The following is a 24,525-nucleotide window of genomic DNA, read 5'->3' as shown; positions in this document are numbered from 1 at the left end:
ATTGTTGCAATTCTAACTATTCGAGTTCTTCTGTGAGATGCCTTCCGGATGAGCTCTTCCCTTGCAATTCCCAGGGTCATCCCCACATGTTTTTACCACAGCACCAGCAGCAGTGACCTTCCTGAGCCCAGTGTTGTTCCTTCTGACTTTGTAATTCATTGGATGATGGTGTCTTTCCCACCGGCATTGGCTAAATCTTTCTCAAACACTGATGTCACCAAGTGCTTTGCATGATTGAATCATCCATCAGTGGTAGAAGCTGCTGCTATTTCAGGCTGGATGACTTGGGTACTCCCTACTCATGAACCTGATATCTGAGTGATATCTCTTCATCCACGTCTGTGTTCTTTCTTCCTTATGGGCCACAGTTCAGAAGTCTGGAGGGACCTGTCAGCTAATGCGTGGGTGCTCCTCTGTTTCTCCCAGTGTAACAAGGACAGGGTACACCTGGCTGGTCTCTGCACTCTGCCTTGAACCCCGTCTCCTCTCATTTTCTCAGGGATTTTGCTCCTGTTGCATCTCTCTTCTGCACTATATTTTCTTCTTTCCTGGATCATTTCCATCGGCATATGGAATGCTCTCTAGTACTGTTGCAGGAAGGGCAACCCCTTCCAGGGCCCGAGAGTGGGCTCTTGTCTAACCCTCAGAAATGAATTGTCCGAGGAGACACACGTGCTGACAAAGCTGGAGACTTTATTGGGAAGGGGCGCCCGGGTGGAGAGCAGAGGGTAAGAGAACCCAGGAGGACTGCTTTGCCACGTGGCTCGCAATCTCGGGTTTTATTGTGATGGGGTTAGTTTCCGGGTTGTCTCTGGCCAATCATTCTGACTCAGGGTCCTTACTGGTGGTGAGCGCATTGCTCAGCCAAGATAGATTCCAGCGAGGAGGATTCTGGGAGGTTGGTAGGACATATGGACTGCTGTCTCCTCTCTCCTTTTGACCTTTCCTGAATTCTTCCAGTTGGTGGTGGCTTGTTAGTTCCACGTTCCTTACCAGGACCTCCTGTTGTAAGATAACTCACGCAAGTGGTTACCTGGCCAGGGCGGGCAGTTTCAGTCAGTGGTTTCCCTAACAGTATCGCCTATCTGATAAAACAGTATCTCGCCTATCTGATAAAAAAGAAAGGAAAAAAATCCTTGCTTGGTCCGAGATCCCGCTTTACCTCCATCCTATTTCTTCTCTCCCCTTCCCAGCAAAATGTACTGAGAAAGTTTTTTGTTGCCCCGTTTCTACTTTCTCATTTCCCATTCTCTTCTCAACCCATTCCAGTTGACTTTCCTCTCCATCTGTCTGAGACCACCTTACCTAGGTGGTGAGTGACCTACCTCCAAGTTGCCAAATTGGACGATCACTTCCCCATCTGATTCTCAGCAGCCTTTGACCCAGCGGACCATTCTCTGCTTACAACTCCTTCTACACTTGTGTGGTTTTCCTCTGGCTTCAGTGGCTGTTCCCTCAGATCTCCTTTAATGGCTCCTTCTCGTCCCCTTGAAAACTAGGTCCTGGAGTGCCTCAGGGCTCTGAATTGGAGTAACTCCCCCTTTTCAAGGTGTTTTGTCCAGCCTCATGGATTTATACATGATCTATACGTTGATTGCTCTCTAAATTATATTTCTAGCCCAGACACTCCTCCTGAACACAGACCCATAACAAACTCATAAGTCTAACTGCCTACATCACCTCACCTCTTGGATATTTAAAAGGTTGTCAAATTTAAGATGTCCAAACCTGAACTCTTAATTTTCACCACCCCAACATGTTTTTCTGCTGGTGGTTTCTATTTCAGTCAATTGCTCAACTGCTCAAGTAAAATAAGACAAAAACAAGATTCATCTTTGATTTTTTTCTTTCTCTTATCCCTAATTCATCAGAAAGTACTTCCTCTTGGTTCTACTTTAAAAATGTATCCCTCATTCACTTTACCTCTTTCTGGCTCTGCTACTACTATCCTTGTTCTGACTATCACCTCTTGCCCACATGGTTGCCAGAGCCTCCGCACCAATTTCCAGACCTTTCTTCCTACCAGGTACAATCCATTTACCCACAGTGACCTGAATGCTCTTCTAAAAATGTATCTCAGACTATGTCATTCTGTTAATGTAATGTAGACTGCTTACAAGTCTTCAGTGCTTCAGTGGCTTCCAGTTGCTTTTAGAATAAAACCCCAACTTCCTCCACTGGCCTGTGAAGCCTCACATAACTTGGCCTCTCCCTTCCCTCTCCTGCGGCTGTTCAGCCACGCTGGCCTCTCTTTGTTCCTTTGATGTGCTAAGGTCTTCTTTTCTTTGGGCCTTTGCCAGAGCTGTTTCCTCAGCCTTGCACGCCTTTCCTCTAGATCTTTGCAAAGTGTTTCCTTATTGTCATTTAGATCATAGCACAGATTACAGGCCACTTTGCCAGAGAAGTCTTCCCTGACCACTCAATTCAAATAGGCATATGCCCTCTCTATCACACTGCTTAACTTTTAAAAAACTGTATGATAAATATTTTGGTATTTTGATGACTGAGTTCAGTACAATTGGTTTCCTTTATAATCCCATGTATTTTTAAATTAAACTTTTTTGAGATAGTTGCAGATTCACATGCAATTGTGAGGAAGAATGCAGATACCTTATGCCCTTTGCCCAGATTTTTCCATCTTGCAAAACTATAGTACATTCTCACAACCAGGATATTTACAGTTACATTATCTAATGCATGGATATGGTATATCTCTCCATGTATTTTGCTCTTTGATTTATTTTATCAGGATTTTGTAGTTTTTAGCATACATGACCTGTACATGCTTTGTTAAATTTACACCTGTGACCTTGCTGAGCTCATTTATTTACACAATACAGAACAGATTCATCATCAGAAGGATCATGAATGTTGCCCTTTTATGGTCTTGCCCACTCCTCTTCTGCCCCCACCCCCTCTTTAATGCCTGACAACCACTAATTTGTTTTCCTTTCTATAATTTTGTCATTTCATAAGTGTTATATAAATGGAACCATATAGTCTGTAACCTTTTGGCTTGGATTTTTTATCTCAGCGTAATACTGTAGAGGTTCATCTAGGTTGTTGTAGGTATCAATAGTTTGTTCCTTTTTTAAAAAAAAATTTATTTATTTATTTATTATTTTTTACTTTTGGCTGCGTTGGGTCGTCATTGCTGCACACGGGCTTTCTCTAGTTGTGGTGAGCGGGAGCTACTCTTTGTTGCGGTGCACAGGCTTCTCATTGCGGTGGCTTCTCTTGTTGTGGAGCACGGGCTCTAGGCGTGAGGGCTTCAGTAGTTGTGGCGTGCGGGCTCAGTAGTTGTGGCTCACGGGCTCTAGAGCTCAGGCTCAGTAGTTGTGGCACACGGGCTTAGTTGCTCCGCAGCTTGTGGGATCTTCCCAGACCAGGGCTCGAACCTGTGTCCCCTGCATTGGCAGGCGGATTCTTAACCACTGTGCCACCAGGGAAGTCCAGTAGTTTTCTCCTTTTTATTACAGATATCAGTTTGTTTAACCATTTGCCTGTCCAAGGACATTGGGATTGTTTCCAGTTTGGCTATTAGGAATAAAGCTGCTATAAATATTTATGTACAGGTTTTTATGTGAACATAACTTTGCATTTCTCTGGGTTGAATGCTTAGGAGTGCAGTTGTTGGATCACATGGTAGTTACGTGTTTAGTATTTTAGGAAACTTTCACTCTTTTCTAGAGTGACTATCATTTTATATTCCTACCAGTAATGTATGAGGGTTCCAACTTTTCCACATCCTCTCTAGGATTTATTGTCACTATTTTTTATTCTAGCCATTCTATTAGATGTATGGAGTTACGTCGTTGTGTTTTACCTTGCATTTCACTAATTGCTAATGGTTTAACAACTTTTCATGTACTTATTTGCTTTCTGTATCTCCTCTTAGGTGAAATGTCTGTTCATATCTTTAGCCCATTTTTAAATTGGAATTTTTTTTTAACTGTTGACTTGTGAGAATTCTTTATAATATCCTAGAGTCTGCTCCTTTGTTGGATGTATGGTTTGCAAATATTTTCTCCCAGTATGTAGATTGTCTTTTCATCTTCTTTCACAGAGCAAAACTTTAAAATTTTGATGAAATGCAGTTTAAGAATTTCTCCTTTTATGGATCATGTTTATGGTATCTAAGAACTCTGCCTAGTCCAAGATCTTGAAGATTTTCTCCTATGTTTTTTTCTAAAACTTCTACAGTTTTGCGTTTTACATTTAAGCCTGTTGTCCATTTTGAGTTAATTTTTTATAGGGTATGACTTAGGTTGAAGGTCATTTTTTTTTTTTTTTGGTTTATGAGTGTTCTTTTACCCCAGCACCATTTGTTGAAAAGGTTATCCCTCCTCCATTGAATTGCTTTTGAACCTTTGACAAAATCAGTTGGGCATACTTGTGTGGATCTATTCATGCCTTCTCTATCCTATTCCACTGATCTATCGCTTGGCCAATAGCACCCAGTCTTGACTGTCACTACATGATGTCTTGAAATCAGACTGATTCTTTCCACATTATTCTTCTTTCTCAAAATTGTTTTAGCTATTCTAGTTCCTCTGTCTTTCCATATAAATTTTAGAATAATCGTATCTATATCTACAAAAAATATTTCTGGAATTTTTATAGGAATTGCACTAAAACTGTGTATCAGTTCAGAGAGCATTGACATGACTCCTATGTTGAGTCTTTAGCGTAGAAGTCCTATACATGCTTCATTAAATTTACACTTGTGACCTTGCTGAATTCATTTATTAGTTCTGGGAGGGATTTTTTTTGTGGGGGGGGGTTGTTTGTTTTGGTTTGGTTTTTGGTATATTCCTTGGAAATTTTTTGGTAAACAATCATGTCATCTGTAAATAGGGACAGTTTTAGTTCCTTCTTTCCATGTTATATGCCGTTTATTTACTTTTTTTTTGGCCTTATTTCACTGGCTAGAACTTCCGGCATTATTTTGAATGAGCATTGACAGTGGAATCCTTGCCTTGTTCCCCACCCTTATGGAAAGGCTTTCAGTCTTTCACTATTAAGAGTAATGTTAGCTGTAAATCTTTCGTGGATGCTTTTTAACATGTTGAGGAAGTTCTTCTCTAATTCTATTATTTCTGAGTGTTTTTTAAATCATGAATAGGTGTTGAATTTTGTCAAAGGCTTTTTCTACATCAGTTTATATGATTATGTGATTTTTTTTCTTCTTTAGCCTGTTAATATGGTGGATTACATTAATTGATTTTTGAAAATTGAACCAGTTGGGTGTCCTTAGAATAAAACCCACTTGATCATGGTGTATATTTCTTCTTATATATTGATGAATTAATTCTATTTGCTAATGTTTTGCCATGGATTTTTGTTTCTATATTTTTGGGATATTGGTCTTTATTTTTTGTACTGTGTTTGTCTAGTTTCAGTATCAGGTAATACTACTTTAATAAAATGAATTGGAAAGTGCTTACTCTTCTGTTTTCTGGAAGAGATTATGTAAAATTGATGTTAATTCTTTTTTAGACATTTAGTAGAATTTTCCAGTGAAAACATCTGGGCTTGGAGATTTCTCATTTGGGAGTTTTGTTAGTTTGTGTTTTTTAAGGAATTGGTCCATTTCATTTAGGTTATCAAACTTATGTGTGGAGAGTTATTCATAGTATTCCCCTATTAATCATTATCAACAGTTCCCTTATTACATGTGTATAGAGTCTCTTTGACTTTTTAAAAAAATTAATTTAATTTATTTATTTATGGCTGTGTTGGGTCCTCGTTTCTGTGTGAGGGCTTTCTCTAGTTGTGGCAAGCGGGGGCCACTCTTCATCGCGGTGTGCGGGCCTCTCACTATCGCAGCCTCTCTTGTTGCGGAGCACAGGCTCCAGATGCGCAGGCTCAGTAATTGTGGCTCACGGGCCCAGTTGCTCCGCAGCATGTGGGATCTTCCCAGACCAGGGCTTGAACCCGTGTCCCCTGCATTGGCAGGCAGACTCTCAACCACTGCACCACCAGGGAAGCCCTACTTTTGATATTGGTAATTTCATGCCTTCTCCCTTTTTCTTTGTCAGTCTTGCTAGAGGTTTGTCAGTTATATTGATCTTTTCAAAGAACCAGGTCATTATTTCATTTTCCCCAATGTTTTGCCATTTTCAATTTCATTGATTTCTGCTCTTATTTTATTATTTCCTTCCTTTTACTTGCTTGGGTTTATTTTGTTCTTTTTATAGGTTCTTGAAGGAAGCAGAATATTGATTGGAAACCTTTTCTCTTTTCTAATGTATGCAGTGAGTGCTATATATTTTCCTCTCAACACTGCTTTAGTTGTGTTTCACTAATTTTGGTATGTTGTATTTTAATTTTCATTCATTCAGTGTACATTTTCACTTCCCTTGAGACTTTTCTTCGATCCACGATTATTTACAGTGTTTGTAATTTTTCCTGTTTAACCCTGTTTTTGATTTTTAGGTTGATCCCAATGTCATTAGAGAATACATTCTATATGATTTTGACTTTTAAAAATTTTGTGAGGTTTATTTTATGGCTCAAAATGTGGTCTATTTTGTTATATGTTCTGAAGGCACATGAAAATAGTGTGTATATGCTGTTGTTGGGTGGAGTATTCTGTAAATATTGATTAAATCCTATTGGTCAGTAGTGTTGTTGAATTCAATATCCTTATTGGTTTTCTGTCTAGTTCTTTTAATTGTTGACAGAAGTCTCCAAATATAATTATCTATAATTATATCTATTGTCTATATGTTCTTTCATTGCTGTCAGTTTTCACATTGCATAATTTGCAATTCAAGTGTTTGGTAAATACACATTTAGGGTTTCTATGTCTACTTGGTAGATTTACCCTTTTAAATTCATTATCATTATTTAATGTCCCTCTCTGTCTCTGCTAATTTTATGTGCCCTGAGGTCTACTTTATCTGATATTAATATAGCTAATCCTGCTTTCTTTTGGTTAATGTTTGCATGATATGTATTTTTTCATTCTTTTACTTTTAACCTGCATATATTGCTTTACTTGAGGTGAGTTTCTTGTGGACAGCATATAGTTGGGTCATGGTAATTCACTCCACCAATATGTCTTTTAATTGGTGTTTTTAGACCATTTACATTTAACATAATTATATGTTAGGGCTAAAGGCTACCTTTTTTTGTTTGTTTGTTTTTTGTTTCTTGTCTTTTTTTCTTTGCCTTCTTGTGTGTTACTTGAATTTTTTTAGAATTCTATTTTGATTTATGTATAACATTTTTGAGTGTACAGTTTTCTCCCACTATCCAAAGTAGAGTGTTCCTATGAAACCTTTCATAAGCCAAAATGGAGTAAAGTAGAGACACAATTACCTTAGCACACACGTTGCTAAGAGATGCATAAAAAATTGAGATAAACTACATATGCTGACAGATACAGTTCAAAGCTCAGCTTGATATTGAGATGCTGAGTATAGTTCCCAGGGATTGAGCTTAGTGGTGCCACTCTTGCTGCTCTGGGTGTGTGCTGCCTCTATAACAGCTTGCTGCAAAACAAATGCTGAACACTTTTTTTGCATTTCTCCTTTTTTCGTAAAAGTAAAAATCCTCTTCAGATTTCTTTTAATTAGTGAAAACAGGTAGTAATGTAGGTCTTCTGTAAAAGCAAAGTGGCATAAAGCAAACTTTTGAAAAGTAGGGGGATACCTGTATCTCTTTGAATAGCATTGTTGGTTGCTGCTCTAGGTATTACATTCTATATATGTAACTTACTGCAGTCTACTGGTGTCATCATTTTACTAGTTCCAGTGAAGTGTAGAAAAGTTAGTTTTCTTTAGGTTCCATTATCTTCCCCCTTTTATAATATAACAGGGTTAAATATTTCCTCTATACACATTTAGAAACATGTCATACAGTGTTATAATTTGAGCTTTAACCATCAAACATAATTTAGAAAACTCAAAGAGGAGGAATCTATTCTGTTCACCCATATTTTTGCTTACTGTGTTCTTTCTTCCTTTCTGATGTTTCAAGGTTTCTTCTTTTATCATTCCTTTTTGTTTAGAGAGCCTCCTTTAGCCCTTCTTTTAGGATAAGTCTGCTGGTGACAAATTTTCTTAGTTTTCCTTCACCTGAGAATGTCTTGATTTCACCTTCATTTCTGAATATAGGATTCTGGGTTGACAATTACTATCTTTCAGTACTTGAATATTATGTCACTCCATAATTTCTGATGAAAAGTCTGCTGTCATTTGAATTGTTTTTCTTTTATAGGTTAGATGCTGTTTCTCTCTCAGTGCTTTCAAGATTCTTTCTTTGTCTTTAGTTTTTAGAAGTTTGACTATGATGTGTCTTGGTGTGGATTTCTTTTGCCTTATGCTGTTTGGGGTTCATTTAGCTTCTTGAATCTGTAGGTTTATGTGTTTTGCCAAACTGGGGAAGTTTTCAGTCATTGTTTTTTCTAGTGCCTTTTCATCCCTGCCCTCTTTCTTCTCACCTTTTGGGACTCTGATGATGTGAATGTTAGATATTTTGTTATAGTCCCACATGTTCCTGAGCTCTGTTTTTTTTTTTTTCCCAGTTTATTTTCTCTCTGTTGTTAAGATGGGGTAATTTCTGTTGTTATTCTTTGCAGTTCACTGATTCTTTTGTCTCTCTCCTGAATTCTGTGGTTGAGTTGCAGGTTGAATTTTTTCATTTTGGTTATTGTATTTTTCAGTTCTATCATTTCTATTTAGTTCTTTTACCTTCTGTTTCTTTGCTGAGACTTTCTATTTTTTTCATTAGTTTTGAGCATGTTTATAATTGCTTCTTGGCTCCTTTAAAATCTTTATCAGATGATTTTAATAGTTCTGTAATCTTGATGTTAACATCTGTTGATTGTCTTTTCTCACTCAGTTTGAGAGCTTCATGGTTCTTGGCATGATGGTGATTTTTTTTAAAATTGAAGTATAAATGACTTACAACACCATGTACCAGGTGTACAACATAGTGATTTGATATGTCTAAGTTTTACAAAATGATCACCATGATAAGTCTAGTTACCATCTGTTACCATACAAAGTATTACAATCTTCTTGACTATGTTCCTCATGTTGTACATTTTATCCTTGAGATTCATTTATTTTGTAACTGGAAGTTTGTACCTCTTAATCTCCATCACCTATTTCATCATGCCCTCATTCCTCTCCCTTCTGACAACCACTCATTTGTTCTCTGTATGTATGAGTCTGTTTCTGTTTTGTTACGTTTGTCCATTTGTTTCATTTTTTAGATTCCATATTTAACTGAAATCAGATGGTATTTGTCTTTCTCTGTGTGGCTTATTTCACTTAGCACAATACCCTTAAGGCCCATCCATGGTGTTGAAAATGGCGAGATTTCATTCTTTCTTATGGCTGAGTAATATTCTTGTGTGTGTGTGTGTGTGTGTGTATGTATATGTGTGTGTGTGTGTATGTATATGTGTGTGTATATATATATATATATATATATATATATATGTGTATATATATGTATATACCACATCTTCTTTATCCATTCATCTATTGATGAACACTTCGGTTGTTTCCATATATTGGATATTGGAAGTACTGCTGCAGTGAACATAGGAGTTTATATATTTTTTTGAATTAGTGTTTTATTGAAGAGGCAGTCTTTTCCCTTTGTATATTCTTGACTCCTTTGTAGTAGATTAATTGACCATATAAGTGTGGGTTTATTTCTGGGCTCTATTCTGTTCCCTTGATCTATGTGTCTGCTTATGTGCCAGTGCCATACTGTTTTGATGATTGTAGCCTTGTAGTATAGTTTGAAATCAGGGATTGTGATACCTCCAGGTTTGTTCTTATTTCTGCAGATTGTTTAGGCTATTCAGGGTCTTTTGTGTTTCTATACCTATTTTAGAATTGTTTGTTCTAGTTCTGTGAAAAATGCCATTGACATTTTGATAGGGTATTTTTACGTTGAATCTGTAGATTGTCTTGAGTAATATTTTAATAATATTAATTCTTCCAATCCATAAGCACAGTATATTTTTTCCATTTGTTTGTGTCATCTTTAATTTTTTTCATCAACGTCTTATAGTTTTCTGAGTACAAGTCTTTTACCTCCTTGGTTAGATTGACTCCTAGTATTTTATTCTTTTTGATGCAATTATAAATGGGGTTGTTTTCTTAATTTCTCTTTCTGATAGCTCTTTGATGGTGTATAGAAACACAACAGATTTCTGTATATTAATTTTTTATCCTGCAACTTTACTGAATTCATTCATTGTTATAGCTTTTTGGTGGCAATTTTCTGTATCCAGTATATGTCACTTGCAAACAGTGACAGTTTTACTTCTTCCTTTCCAATTTGGATTCCTTTTGTTTCTTTTATTTGTCTGACTGCAATTGCTAAGACTTCCAATAATATGTTGAATAACAGTGACAAGAATAGGCATCCTCGTCTTGTTCCTGGTGTTAGAGGAAATGCTTTCATCTTTTTACTGTTGAGTGTGATGTTAGCTGTGGGCTTGTCATATGTGGCCTTTATTATGTTGAGGTACATTCCCTCTATACAAATTTTGTTGGGAACTTTTATCATAAATGGATGTTGAATTCTGTCAAGAGCTTTTTCAGTCCTTATTGAGATGATCATATGATTTTTATTCTTCAGTTTGATAATGTGGTATATCACATTGGTTGATTTGTGGATATTGAACCGTTTTTGCACCATTGGGATAAATCCCACTTGATCATGGTGTATGATCCTTCTAGTGTATTGTCGAATTTGGTTTGCTAATATTTTGTTGAGGATTTTTGCATCCATGTTCATCAGGTATACTGGCCTGTTATTTTCTTTATTTTGTAGTGTCTTTTTATGGTTTAAGTATCAGGGTGATGGTGACCTTGTAGAATGAGTTTGGCAGTGTTCCTCCTCTTCCATTTTTTGGAATAGTTTGAGAAGGTTAGGTGTTAATTCTTCTTTAAATGCTTGGTAGAATTCATCTGTGAAGCATTTTGGTCCTGAACTTTTGGTTGTTGGGAGTTTTTAAAATTACTGATTAATTTGATTACTGGTGATTGGTCTGTTTGTATTTTTTATTTCTTCCTGATTCTGTCTGGGAGAGTCTGTGTTTTTCCATTTCTTCTAGACTGTTCATTTTATTAGCATATAATTGTTTGTAGTAATCTCTAATAATCTTTTGTAGTTATACAGTGTTAGTTGTAATTTCTCCTTTTTCATTTATTATTTTATTTGTGCCCTCTCTCTTTTATTCTTGATGAGTCTGGCCAAAGGTTTATTAACTTTGTTTATATTTTCAAAGAACCAGCTCATAGTTTCATTGATCTTTTCTATTTTATTAGCCTCTATTTCATTTATTTTTGCTCTAATCTTTATTATTTCTTTCCTTCTACTAGCTTTGGATTTTGCTTGTTCTTTTTCTAGTTCCTTTAGGTGCAAGGTTAGGTTGTTTATTTGAGATTTTTCCTGTTTCCTTAGGTGGGATTTTATCACTATAAACTTCCCTCTTAGAACTGCTTTTGCTGCATCCCACAGATTTTGAATCATTTTGTTTCCATTTTCATTGGTCTCCAAGTAGTTTTTTCATTTTCTCTTTGATTTCTTCAGTGACCCATTGGTTGTTTAGTAGCCTATTGTTTAGCCTCCATATCTTGTGTTTTTGCAGTTTTTTCCTCATAGTTGATTTAGTCTTATTGCATAGTGGTTGGAAAAAATGCTTGGTATGATTTCAGTCTTCTTAAATTCATTAAGACTTGTTTTGTGGCCTAGCATGTGATCTGTCCTGGAGAATATTTCATGTGCACTTGAAAAGAGTGTGTATTATGCTGTATTTGGATAGAATGTTCTATATATCTTTAAGTTCATTTAGTCTAATGTGTCATTTAAGAGCAGTGTTTCCTTATTGACTTTCTGTCTGGATGATCTGTCCATTGATGTAAGTGGGTTGTTAAAGTCCCCTACTATTATTGTGTTACTATCAATTTCTCCCTTTTTGTTTGTTAATATTTGCTTTATGTATTTAGTTGTTTCTATGTTGGGGATACACACACACACACACACACACACACAAGTGTTATATCTTCTTGTTGAATTGATTCCTTTATCATTCTGTAAAGTCCTTCTTTATCTCATGTTACAGTCTTTGTTTTAAAGTCTACTTTGGTCCAAGTATTTCTTCCTTAGCTTTCTTTTTTATTTCCATTTGCATGGAGTAACTTTTTCCATCACTTCACTTTCAGGCTGTGTGTGTCTCTAGATCTGAAGTGAGTCTCTTGTAGGCAATATATATATGGGTTATATTTTTATATCCATTCAGCCACTCTATATCTTTTGATTGGAGCATTTAGTCCATTTACATTTAAAGAAATCATTGATTAGGTATGTACTTACTGCCATTTTGTTAATGGTTTTCTGGGTTTTTTTGTGGTTCTTTTGCATTCCTTTCTTCTTCGTTTGCTTTTTTCCCTTATCATTTGATAACTGTTCTATTGTTATGTCTGGATTCCTTTCTCTTTTTTGTGTTTTTATTACAGATTTTTGGTTTGTGGTTACCCCAAGGTTTATATGTAACAACATATATATATATATATATATATATATATATATATATATATATATATATATATATATATATATACACATGATTATTTTAAGTTGGTGATCTCTTAAGTTTGAATGCGTTCTAACAACCCTGCATTTTTACTCCCCCTCGCCCCACATTTAATGTTTATGACTTCACATTTACGTCTTTTTGTTCATCTTTTACCTACTTATTGTGGATATAGATGATTTTACTACTTTTGTCTTTTAACCTTCCTACTATCTTTTTAAGTGGCTGATCTACTACCTTTATTGTATATTTGCCTTTACCATTGACATATTTCCTTTCATAATTTTCATATTTCTAGTTGTGGTCTTTTCTTTTCTGCTTAGAGAAGTCCCTTTAACATTTCTTGTAAAGCCAGTTTAGTGATGCTGAACTCTTTTATTTTTACTTGTCTGTAAAACTCTCTATATCTCCTTCAAATCTGAGTGATAGCCTTGCCAGGTAGAGTATTCTTGGTTTTAGGTTTTTTCCTTTCATCACTTTAAATATATTATGCCACTCCCTTCTGGCTTGCAAAGTTTCTGCTGAAAAGTAGCTGACAAGTGTTATGGGAGTTCCCTTTTATGTAACTTGTTGCTTTTCCTTGCTGCTTTTAAGATTCTCTCTGTCTTTAATTTTTTCCATTTTAATTATAATGTGTCTTGCTGTGGATCCCTTTGGGTTCATCTTGTTTGGGACTCTTTGTGATTCCTGGACCTGGATGTCTGTTTCCTTTCCCAGGTTAGGGATGTTTTTCAGCTATTATCTCTTCAAATCAGTTGTCTGTCCCTTTCTCTCTCTCTTCTCCTTTGGGACCCTTATAATGTGAATGTTAGTATGCTTGATATTGTCTCAGAGGTCTCTTAAACTATCCTTAGGAAAAAAAAATTTTTTTTTTCTTTTCAGCTTGGGTGATTTCCACTATTCTGTCTGCCAGTTTGGTGATCCACTCCTTTGTATCATTTCATCTGTTGATTATTTCTAGTATATTTTTTATTTCAGTTGTTGTATTCTTCAGCTTTGTTTAGTTCTTCTCTATATTTTCCAACTCTTTGTTAAACTTCTCACTGTGTTCATCCATTCTCCTCCCAATTTCACTGGGCATCTTTATGATCATTACCTTGAACTCTTTATTGAGTAGATTGCTTATCTTCACTTCACTTAGTTCTTCTTCTGGAGTTTTATCTTGTTCTTCATTTGGAACATATTCCTCTGTCACCTTATTTTGCTTAACTATTTTTATTTCTACGTATTAGGTAGGTTGGTTATTTTTCCTGATCCAGAGAAATGGCCTTATGTAGGAGATGTCCTATGGGGCTCAGTAGCACACTCCCTTCTGGCCACCAAAGCTATATGCTCTAGCAGTGCCTTCTATGTGGACTGAGTGGGCCCTTCTGTTGAGACAGGGCTGACTACTGTGGGTGCACTTGTAGGTGGGACTGTCCCCTGGCCTGGTTGGCTTCCAGGCCCTGCCTCATGCGGATGCTGCTGGCCTGCCGGTATGTGGGACCAGGTCCTGGCATGGCTGGCTGAGGGTCCTGGGGGTCCCGGGGTGGTATCAACTGGCTGGTGGGTGGGTAAGCCCCAGTGCTCTTAGGCTAGAAGGAGGGCTCCGACATGGTGCTTGCTAGCATCTGTGCCCTCAAAGGGAATCCTAGTTGCCTCCTGCTTCTCTGGGAGACTCTCCAAGGTCAGAAAGTGGGTCTGACCCAGGCTCCTTTCAAATTATTACCTCTGCGTTGGGTCTCGGGACATGTGAAATTTTGCATGAGCCATTTAAGAGTGGAGTCTGTTTCCTATAGCCCTCTGGCTCTCTTGTATGCAAACCAGTTGTTCTGGGGCTTGTATTCCCAGTGCAGGACCCCCAGGCTGGGGAGCCCAATGTGGGGCTCAGACCCCTCACCCCTAGGGTAAAACCTTTGCAATTATAATTATCCTCCTGTTTGTGGGTTGCCTAGCTGGGGGTGTGAGTCTTGACTATACTATGTCTCTGCCCCTCCTACCTGTCTCACTGTGGCTCCTTCTTTACATCTTTAGTTGTGGAAAACCTTTTTTGCTAGTCTTCAGGTCATTCTCATCCATAGTTGCTCTGTAAATAGTTGTAATTTTGGTGTGCCCATGTGAGGAGGTGAGCTCAGGGTCTTTCTACTCTGCCATCTTGGCCACACTCTCATGATGGTAGGATTTTTTAAATTGAAACTCTGGCATTTTAGGTATTATTTTGTGAGACTCTGGATCTTAATTAAATTGTCTGTTTTTACTGGCTTTCTTTCCCACTGCCTTGGCAAGGGAAGGTGGTGGCATTGCCTTGTTACTTCCAAGTGGGAGTAAATGTCCAGGTTTCTCACTTAGACTGTTGACATTCAGGGTTCGTGCCTCCTTATTGCTATGTGGGAGTGGGAGTTCTGGCACCTCAGTAGGCTTGCGCTGATACCCCTCTGGCTGGGATAGGTAGAAGTGCCTTGTAGCTGTTTCCATGTGGCCTCAACTTACACCATGGGAGGGGGTGGCCTCATTACCACAGCGTGGTGGTAGAAGTCCTGATTCTCCATGAGGCCTCCTCTGATACACCCCAGGAAGGAGGGTGAGAGGGTGCCTTACTACTGCTTGTGGGAGTGGAGGTCCAGGCTCCCCCACATGTTGTCCACTGACATTGAAGGTGTGGGCAGGGTGGAGCTTGTTGCTACCTGGTGGGGATGAAAGTACTGGCTCCCTACTTGACTTTCTCTGACACCATCCAGGGGAAGAGAGAATTGGGGGGGGGGATTGGGTCACCTCATTATAACCTGGCAAAGGTGCAAGTTCCCCCAGTCCACTCATCCTTTGCTAGTGTGGATGGGGGTAGGGGTCACAGTTCTTTCTGTGGTGTTTGGAGTAGAGCTGGAGTAGAGCGGGTATTATCTAAACATTTCTGTCTTGCTAGACTGCTCCTTGCCTGATCCTTTGGCTGGAGAGAGCAGGCCTTTATTGAGGTTACTTATTTATTTATTTTCCTGCATCTGTTGGTATTTACAGGTTGCTGCTGTTTCAGCTCCAAGTCTTGGATGTATGAGGGAAAAAGAAAACTCAGGAAGCTCACCACTGTGTCATTTCTTGGGCCCTGAGGTGCCTACTCAGTGTACCTCCTTCTTTCCACCTGTCAGGGCCTTCTCGGGTTTGTGTTATATATAATGCCCAGGATTTTGGTTGTAGTTAGTGGGAGGAATAGAGAAAAGTATATCTACTTCGTCTTCCCTGAAGCAGAAGTCCTTTGAGTTACCCAAATAAAATCCCTTCTTAGCAGGTATGACTGTCTGGTCATTTCTTGTCCTGGTTGTCCCTTATGGAATCCTAAGCCTTTTGAACACTGCATGGAACCATCCTCTAATGTTGAATGAACATTCAGCAAGTAGTCAGGATTGGAACCTGGATGGCCTGCTTCTGTTGAACTCCAACCTATTGTTTGCCTGAATGCTCTTGCTTTGGGGGGAGGAATGTGCAAAATCCAGATGTTTTAAATGAAGTTTCCTAGTTTTGAAATATTGGCAATTAATTTATATTTTAAAAAACCTCTGCAGGCCAAAAGAAACATGTGTGATGAATTAACATGGTCCATTGCCAAATGGTTGGCGACCTTTTTTAAACGTCTTAGACTAGCACATATTGCTGAAACGGTTCATAGGCAGGTTGACATCTCCTCCGGTTTGAATAGTAGAAGGATGATTCCTGGTCGCCTGTGGTGTTGCCAGTACTTGCTAAGGAGATAAATATGGTTTCCGTAGAGACAGCTCTTGGCTTTTCGTCTGGGACTGTTCCTGGAAACCTTGTTGGAAGGCAGATTGGATGGAACCGAGTTGAGCATTTGCCCATGTGCTGTTGTGTTAGGCTCTCTTCGAAGGAGCTTGGCCGGCATAATGTGGGAACTGTGGAATGATCAGGTGTGAGGGCAGAGAGCTGTCTAGTCATGATACGAATTCAACAGTGCTGAGTGGGCAGAGCAGTAGAAGGCAGGCTTTGAAGTGAGTGAGCAGCTTCACACGACTGTGGGAACATGGGCAAGAAATGAGGGGAAGCGAGCCCTTTGCTCATAGTGACCTATTAGGGACGATTTTGAGAAGAGGATGCAAGAATAGGTAGTTTCTAGAATAGTCTAAGGCAGATGGGAACTCTTCCCTGGTGCTCTCATTGAGCCTTAGCACCTCATAAGTAAAAGTTATGTATCTTAAGACAGAATTTGATAAATTTTATGTAACTCGTAAAATCTGCTTAACAAAAGTTAACCAACGTCCTTGAATTTTATTTATCCTGGATCTCTGCTATTCAAATTGATGTCTTCGATCAAGTGCTTTTTCCAAGAAAAGACAGAATCATTGTCTAAACCTCGTGGTCATATCTCTTCAAGGGTTGAGTTCTCAATATGATGGGATGACATCCAGGACTAGGAGTAGTGTTAACAGTCAGCATGTAATGCAGAAATTTCAGAGCGAAACAACCTATACAATTCCATAATTTGGCCATAAATAGCAAAGACTTAGACCCTTGGGAGCTCAAAGCCCATAACTCACTTTTATTTTTCCTGATTTACAGCGGTGGATTTCTTTCCTGGGGGACAGTGGATGGAGGCCCAGGTTTATTTTGAAGGAGTAGAAGCAGGTGTAAGGAGCAACTGAGAAAATAAAGGAATTTCTCTTTTCTTATCTTTTTTTCTTTTCCGCCTGAGTGGGCATTGTTAAATCAGGTATATTAAATGTACCTTTCATTCAACTCCATTCCACGATGTCTTGAAGCTGAACTTCCAGGAATTGAACCTCTATGGCTGTCGGTGGAAGGAACTGGGAAGTGCAGAGACTGGAGGCCTGTATTTGAACAGTGGTTGTGCCAAAATGGGGGGGCTACTAGCCTCACCAGCTGGCTGTGGTGACTAATGGGGGGGCCGGAGGCTCACCATCAGGGGAGGTAGCAGGGAGTACTGGGAAGAGTAGCACCTGGGTTTGCGAAAACTAGGTTTCCCACGTTTGCCAAGAAGTGTGACTGGGAGAGTAACTCACTCTCCTTGGTGTTGGTTTTTTCATCTCTAAACGGCGATAATGAAACCAATATTAGAGGTTCTTCATGGGCTTTTCCATTTATTGAACATTTTTTGTTTGTACAGACTGTAAGGAGGAACTTACGCGTATGTAATCTTCATAGCCACCTGCTCAAGTAGTGGCTATTTTCACCGTTTTAACAAATGAGAAAAGATGAACAGCCCTTGAAAAGTGTCTGGACCTAATTCCTCCCTGTGTCCCAGTGTTTGGCCTGAAGTCTCATTCACAAGTGTTATCAAATGAGAGGAGGCCCAGAGACGTAAAGGGATGGCCTCAAGATCACAGAGCTTTCTCATCTTAGAGTGAGGGCTTGACCTCAGCAATTATGAAGGCCCCTCCATTTGTTGTGCCTTCCTGTGTGATGAACGTGATTGCTCAAGAATGAATTAACTGGGACTTCCCTGGTTAAGACTTAGCCTTCCAATGCAGGGGGTGCAGGTTCAATCCCTGGTTGGGGAGCTAAGATCCCACCTGCCTCGCAGCCAAAAAACCAAAACATAAAACAGAAGCAATATTGTAACAAAATTCAATAAAGACAAAAAAAATAACTATAGTGAGATATATACACCACCCAAATGATTCCTAAGCACTACAAAGGTAGAAATCATTAAAAAAAAAAAGAATGAATTAACTAATGCAGAGTCTGATAAACTAATTCCTCTGTGGAATAAAGAGAAAAGGTATACAATATTTTTGTTTGCCATCATAATTACTTTAAAAAGATAGCTGGTTAAAATGCAATATTAAATCACATTTGAATCTGTTTGTTTATATGTATTTTATTGTGTGTACCAAGTGTCCAGGAACTACCTAAGGAACATGTAGGACGTATCCAGTGAATGTCTGATACAGCAATGTATGCTGCCTGCTGCTTTGGCTGTTGGCCACTCTCTCCCACTTATTTGCACATGCTTGACAGTGTGCATAAGATGTGCGTGTTTTCCTTGCTTTTCTCTCCCTGTTCCCTGGCTGTTCTTGGCTTTGAAGCTGACATCCATTGCCCCGACAATTACTGTAGACCAGCAGACGATGCCACCCATCTCTCCTGGAATCTACCATCATTTCTTGCTTCTTGGCTATTTTTTATGGCTTCTTATTTCAGTTTCTCCTCTCTTCTTCATTCCTCCCAACCTCAACATGCAGTCAGTAAGTCCTGTGTAGATTCTACCTCCTAAATATTTCTCCCATTCACCCCTTCCTCTCCATCGCCACCACGTTACCCTGTTCCACGGGGGCTTATGGCTCTTGCCTAAGTGAACACCGTACCTGGTTGCCACTAGTATAAATTTGACTTTGTCATTCCCCTTCCAGGCCTTGCCATGGAGTCCCTACAGGCGTAGGGTAGACTCTCAGTTCTTTACGTTTTTGTGTGATGGTTTCAGCTCTTTCTAGCAATGCTCAACCTCCGTTCTCCAGCAGCTTTGGGCTCATTCTGTCCTTTGCCTGTTCTGTTACTTCTTCCTGGAAAATTCTTCCCCATCTTCAGAGCCTGGAGAACTCTAGTTCACCCAGCTTCCTTTTATTCTTCCTCCTTCTTCTCCAAAGCTATTGCTTCCCATCACTGCTCCCTGAACCCTGGGTGTACACACATCAATAATGTCACCTTTGTTGTATTGAAATCATTTTGGTTACTTCTTAGGCCCTTCTACCAGACATTGCAAGCTGCTTCTCACACAGAAGTCTACTTTTTTATTAAAAATTTTAAAGGTAATTTAGTTTTAATTTATTTTCATCACTTTTTCTTCATGATCCAGATATTTTTAAATGCAATGAAAATTAACTTTCCATGATATGTCAGAGACTGGAACTAAAAAAAAAACTTTTCAGACTGCAAATGAGTTATACAAATGAAAATATCAAGTGGAGATCCAGTTATCAAAATGAAAGCACTCGACATATTAAAAGTTAACAATTATTTGTTTAGAACACATAAAAAGTCAGTTTGCTACAATTGTTGGATTTTAAAGAACTGTTGCAGAGGTTTGAAGAAAATAGATTTATTAACTTAAAAAGAACTTGAAACAAGTATTCAAAAGAAATTTGTGCCTTTATTAGAATGGTGTTAGGCTTCAAAAATGACCAATTTAGGTAATCAAATGATTAATTTTTTTAATAGGAAATGACACTACAGAACTGCAATACTGGTCCAACAGTCTTGTTTTTACTTTTCCTTTAAAGCAAGAAACAGAATGAGAGTTAAACAGAAAGCACTAGCAAGTATCAGTTAATCCAAGATAATAGCTTCTTAGTCCCAAAAGCACTTGCAAGGAAAACCACTGGGGGGCACAGGGTATGGAGGCATTTCCTAATAACTGGAATCCCATGAGTGTGTGTGTCTATGCCATGTGTCATAGGCTACTTTGTGAATTTGTCCTTTACTTGGTCACTTTTCCCCTCAAATACTAGTTTTCCCGTGACTTTTTTCCCTCAAAGGATAAAAAGTATGAAATATAAGCAAGCTCTTGCATTTTACACTTAGAAGTGTTCAGTTCAAGCGTTATGTATATTTATCGGTACATTTGTAGTGTACCAATAAATCCCATCAAATCTTGGCTAATTCAATAATATAGAACCTATCAGGGCACAGAAAGAACGAACACCTGCTTCTTTTTGTTACACATACGATTCAAATACTGAATCTGAAGAAAAACATTTAATCGTTTTGGCTCTCCTTTACATTCCCATGTTGATAAACTTACTAAAATATTCCTGTGTAATTGAGTGTGGTCCTATTATTTCAAGTCAAGTTTAAAATCTCAAAACCAGCCATCCAGGCAAAAAAGGCAATCAGAAAGATGATTTCTTCCTCATCTCCCTAACCCCAATAACTACAAAGTCAATTTTACATGATTCCAAACACTGAATAGTGATGACAAATGCTAAGCCCAATTTCTTCATAATCCTTTCTGGTGTGGCATACGTGGTAGAATTCAGGTGTGGAAGCCGGCATGGATCCTCCAAACCAAATTGCCTGTGACTGCATTTTGGGTGTAATGACTTGTACATTGATAGGTTTTCGTGACAATCTACCACCACTCAGTTCCTCATTTAATTTCAGCCTGGCATCTATAGTTCTTTTCAAATCTCTTTCCAGGTGATGTCCGATGTCCCGGAACATGGTTGAACCTCCAGAGAGGACAATATTCTTGTAGAGAGGACGTCTGACATCAGTAGGACAGTTGTGAATTACTTTATCTACAACTTCTGAGATAGGTTGAGTAAAGCCTGGATTAGCAAACTCTAGATGAGAAAAAATTTCAGGTCCCAAGAATCTCTCAATAACGAACACTAATGGAAAATTCTTTCTTTGAGATAGCACTGATTCCAGTATACTGTTTAATCCACTTTGCTCCATCTGTGTCATACTTGTTAAATTCTTTCACTAAATCTGGGCAGGCATAACTATAGTTTAAAGTTTAAAGTTTCCTTTAAAGTTTCCAAGGATTGCTCTGAAGGATTCTTACTTCTCCATCTCTCAGCAGTTGCTGAATAAAATATGTTCTTTTTCATCCTGTGTTTGGAATGTGCTTAACACAGCTGCCAATCACATACCCTTCAGCCACAGGGGTGGCATGGGTGACACTGTTTCTACTGTCTATTATCGTACCAATCAACAGATTGTTCTCCTCCTTGTCTTGAGGTCCAGGATGCAGCTAAGGCAAGAATGGCCTGTGCAGAAATGTACGAGCCTAGAACATTATTTCAGCAGTATATTCCCTGTTTTCTGGAGTATTCAGTGGAGGTTCAGTCAAAAAAAAATGGTCTTCATGTTCTGCTCTTAAATATTTAAAGATCATTTGATCCATAAACTTTTTCATCAAGTCCCATTCTTCAACAATGCCATGGCGGATTGGCCACTCTTTTGCATATGAAGGTTTTTCTGTTGCTTCATCAGCAATGAAGAAGTCTAGGTCATCAACACCTTTCATCACCCTCCTTTGAGCTTTCTCATCCTTTTTTTTGCTGACTCCTTAATAGCAATACCCTGTACCATAGTCCAGCACACAGGCCGGCAGCCGTCCACCATCTTCCTTGTCACCTGCTGCCGCTGCAACTGTTTGGTGCTGACTGGGGACAGGGTTGAGCAGCGGGAGATAGAAGCTATTTGACCATCCACAGCTGGCCACTGTCTGTCATGGGGTGAGGGATGGAGATGGGAAGCAGAAGCAGAGGCAGGCTTGGTCAGTGGCTACCACTTCTACAACCCAGGCAGGCAGGCTGTCCTGGAGGTCTTTAGAAGTGCTTGTTGAGTGACTGAATGACTGTGTATGCTTACATTCTTTTCTCATGAATTCAAGCTTACAACTTTTATAGAAATTGGAGGTTTCCAGACTCTTTTTTTTCTTTTAACTTTTATTTATTTATTTATTTATTTATGGCTGTGTTGGGTCTTCGTTTCTGTGCGAGGGTTTTCTCTAGTTGTGGCAAGCGGGGGCCACTCTTCATCACGGTGCGCGGGGCCTCTCACTATCGCGGCCTCTCTTGTTGCGGAGCACAGGCTCCAGACGCGCAGGCTCAGTAATTGTGGCTCACGGGCCTAGTTGCTCCGCGGCATGTGGGATCTTCCCAGACCAGGGATCGAACCCGTGTCCCCTGCATTGGCAGGCAGATTCTCAATCACTGCGCCACCAGGGAAGCCCAGGTTTCCAGACTCTTAATAGCTGAATCATTGGGGTGTGGCACCAAAATTAAAATATTCTTTTATTGTATTAGTTTGATGTTTGCCTCTGGCATCTACTTTGTTTTGAGCTTTGACTTTCATAAATTAGGAGTCGGGACTTCTTCACTTCCAGGAAATGTTATCTTCATATCCAGGAAAAATGTTTTGTAGTCAATCAACTAATCATTCCATGAGTATAATCATAATGCTAATTAGCTGTATTTGGTAGAAGTGCTGGGTACTGTGCAAAGTATTTTTAGAGACAGCATCTCATTTCATCTCCTTGATACCTCTACCAAGAAGGTACTAACCTATAATGGAAAAGAATCTGAAAAAGAATACACACACACACACACACACACACACACACACATCTGAATCACTTTGCTGTACACCTGAAGCTAACACAGCATTGTAAATTAACTATACCTCAATTAAAAAAATGATTATTGGAAAAAAAGAAGGTGCTAGTCTTATTTCTCCTTTTACAAGGGAGGAAATTAGGCTTGGCAAGGTTAAGTAAAACTTGCTCAAGGTCATACAGCTGGCAAGTGGTCTTGTAAGGACTCAAGGACAGGCCTTGAGTGATTCCAAGACAAATGCAGTACAGTACTTGTCACCATTGCATGAGATAAATCCGGTGCTACCCTCCAGTCTCTTCCTCATGATTTTCAATCTTCGAATAAATCCAAGGTGTCTTTATCATTCATTTGAACCATATGTCACCTATTTAGCCTCTATTAAATAGAAGCTGTAAATCAGGAGTTGGCAAACTGGCCTGTGGGTCAAATATAGCCCATTACCTATTTTTTTTTTTGTACAACCTGTGAGCTAAGAATGATTTTTACATTTTTTTAATGGCTGAAAAAAATCAAAAGAATTCTATTTTGTGACACCCAATAATTACATATGATTAAAATTTCAGTGTCCGTAAATAAAGTTTTATTGGAACACGCACCCAAGCCCATTTTCGTGCATGCTGTCTATGGCATAAAGCAGAATTGAATAGTTATGACAAGAGACAACATAGAGCACAAAGCCTGTAATATTGCTCTCTGGTCCTTTACAGAAAATGTTTGCCAACCTCTGCTCTGAGCTGTAAGTCTAGGGAATTTACGTATGCTGGTGTGCAACATTTCTGCAGCCCTGGACAGAACACTAAAAACGTTTTGTCTGCATCTGCAATTGGGTTGTGTGTTTTTTGGAGGATCTCCAATCACTTAACAATTCTGATTCATCCTGGTGACCTGGGAAGGGCCTCGCTCTGGAATACATTCTTACTTTGTAATTCAGGAGACTTGCGTACCCCAAAGTCACTTCTGGTAATGCCTCACTGTCTGTCACACACCAACGAACTCCTCTATCCAGAGTTTACAGTGCTGGTGAGGAATGGCCTTGATGTGTTTACTCCGATGGGGACATAGTGTTTTCTGTTTACAGGTTGTTAGGCATTTTGCCATGTGCCGCATTGTAATTCCTCACCAAGGAAACAGTGCTTAGTCCCCTCGCTGGGTTCCCTCCACTCCCATCATCATTCCCTTCTTGTTTTAATTATTCCGACTTTATTTTGCCTTCTCCTTTGCTTCATTTTGAAAGAGTCCCAATTTGCTTTTCTTGCCAGTTCTCTACTTGCTTTTCCCAGGGCTCAAAAATGATTCTTGAGGGTGATGTCATTTTCATGTTTATCTTTCCTCTCTAGCATGACTTTGATTAAATATGTATATTTTAATTGGTGAGCTGTGTTCTAAGGGAGTTGATCGTTGCAAGGTCCATGGCCAATTTCAGCCACAGTTAACCTGAGTCGATTTGTACAATAACAGTGGAATGTTTTGGCTTCTATTGCAGCAGGAGTGGATCATATATGTTGTGTAGGCTTTTCAGAAACTTCATGCAGAAATTATGTGAACCAGATGGTACCCTTTTGAGTTGCCAAACATGCATATTTTAAAGAAATGTGGTGTATCTATTCTCCGTGGTAGATTTAGATGGGGGTTCTTTGGGAATGGAAATTAGCTGAAATAGCCATAATTGAAAAATTCTTGGAAGCTTATCATCAAAATAAGGAGTGTAATATCAGAAGACCAGCGTAGATTGTTAAGGAACAAATATTATTGGATTTATTTAATTTACTTCTCCAAGGACGAAAAGCCCTGTAGTCTCCATGATATGTCTTTTCTTTGATAAGGCTATTGATTTGTTCATTGAGATCTCTTGAGGGCATTTGGGGCAGTGAGAAAAGGTGGGTACGAGGC

At 38.9% G+C, this 24,525-nt stretch overlaps 1 protein-coding gene and 1 pseudogene across 2 annotated transcripts in view; one reads left to right on the top strand and one right to left on the bottom strand.

Moving 5' to 3' along the window:
• The window catches only part of SH3GL3 (SH3 domain containing GRB2 like 3, endophilin A3), a 140,756-nt gene that overhangs the window by 5,033 nt on the left and 111,198 nt on the right, over positions 1–24,525 (top strand). The window lies entirely within an intron of this gene.
• Positions 20,456–21,589, bottom strand: LOC103007452 (actin-related protein 3-like; annotated as a pseudogene).

This window comes from Balaenoptera acutorostrata, chromosome 3, assembly GCF_949987535.1.
Source record: "Balaenoptera acutorostrata chromosome 3, mBalAcu1.1, whole genome shotgun sequence".
Taxonomy (NCBI): Eukaryota; Metazoa; Chordata; class Mammalia; order Artiodactyla; family Balaenopteridae; genus Balaenoptera; species Balaenoptera acutorostrata.
Note: the sequence above shows the minus strand (reverse complement) of the source record. Positions and strands in the feature narration are given on the sequence as shown.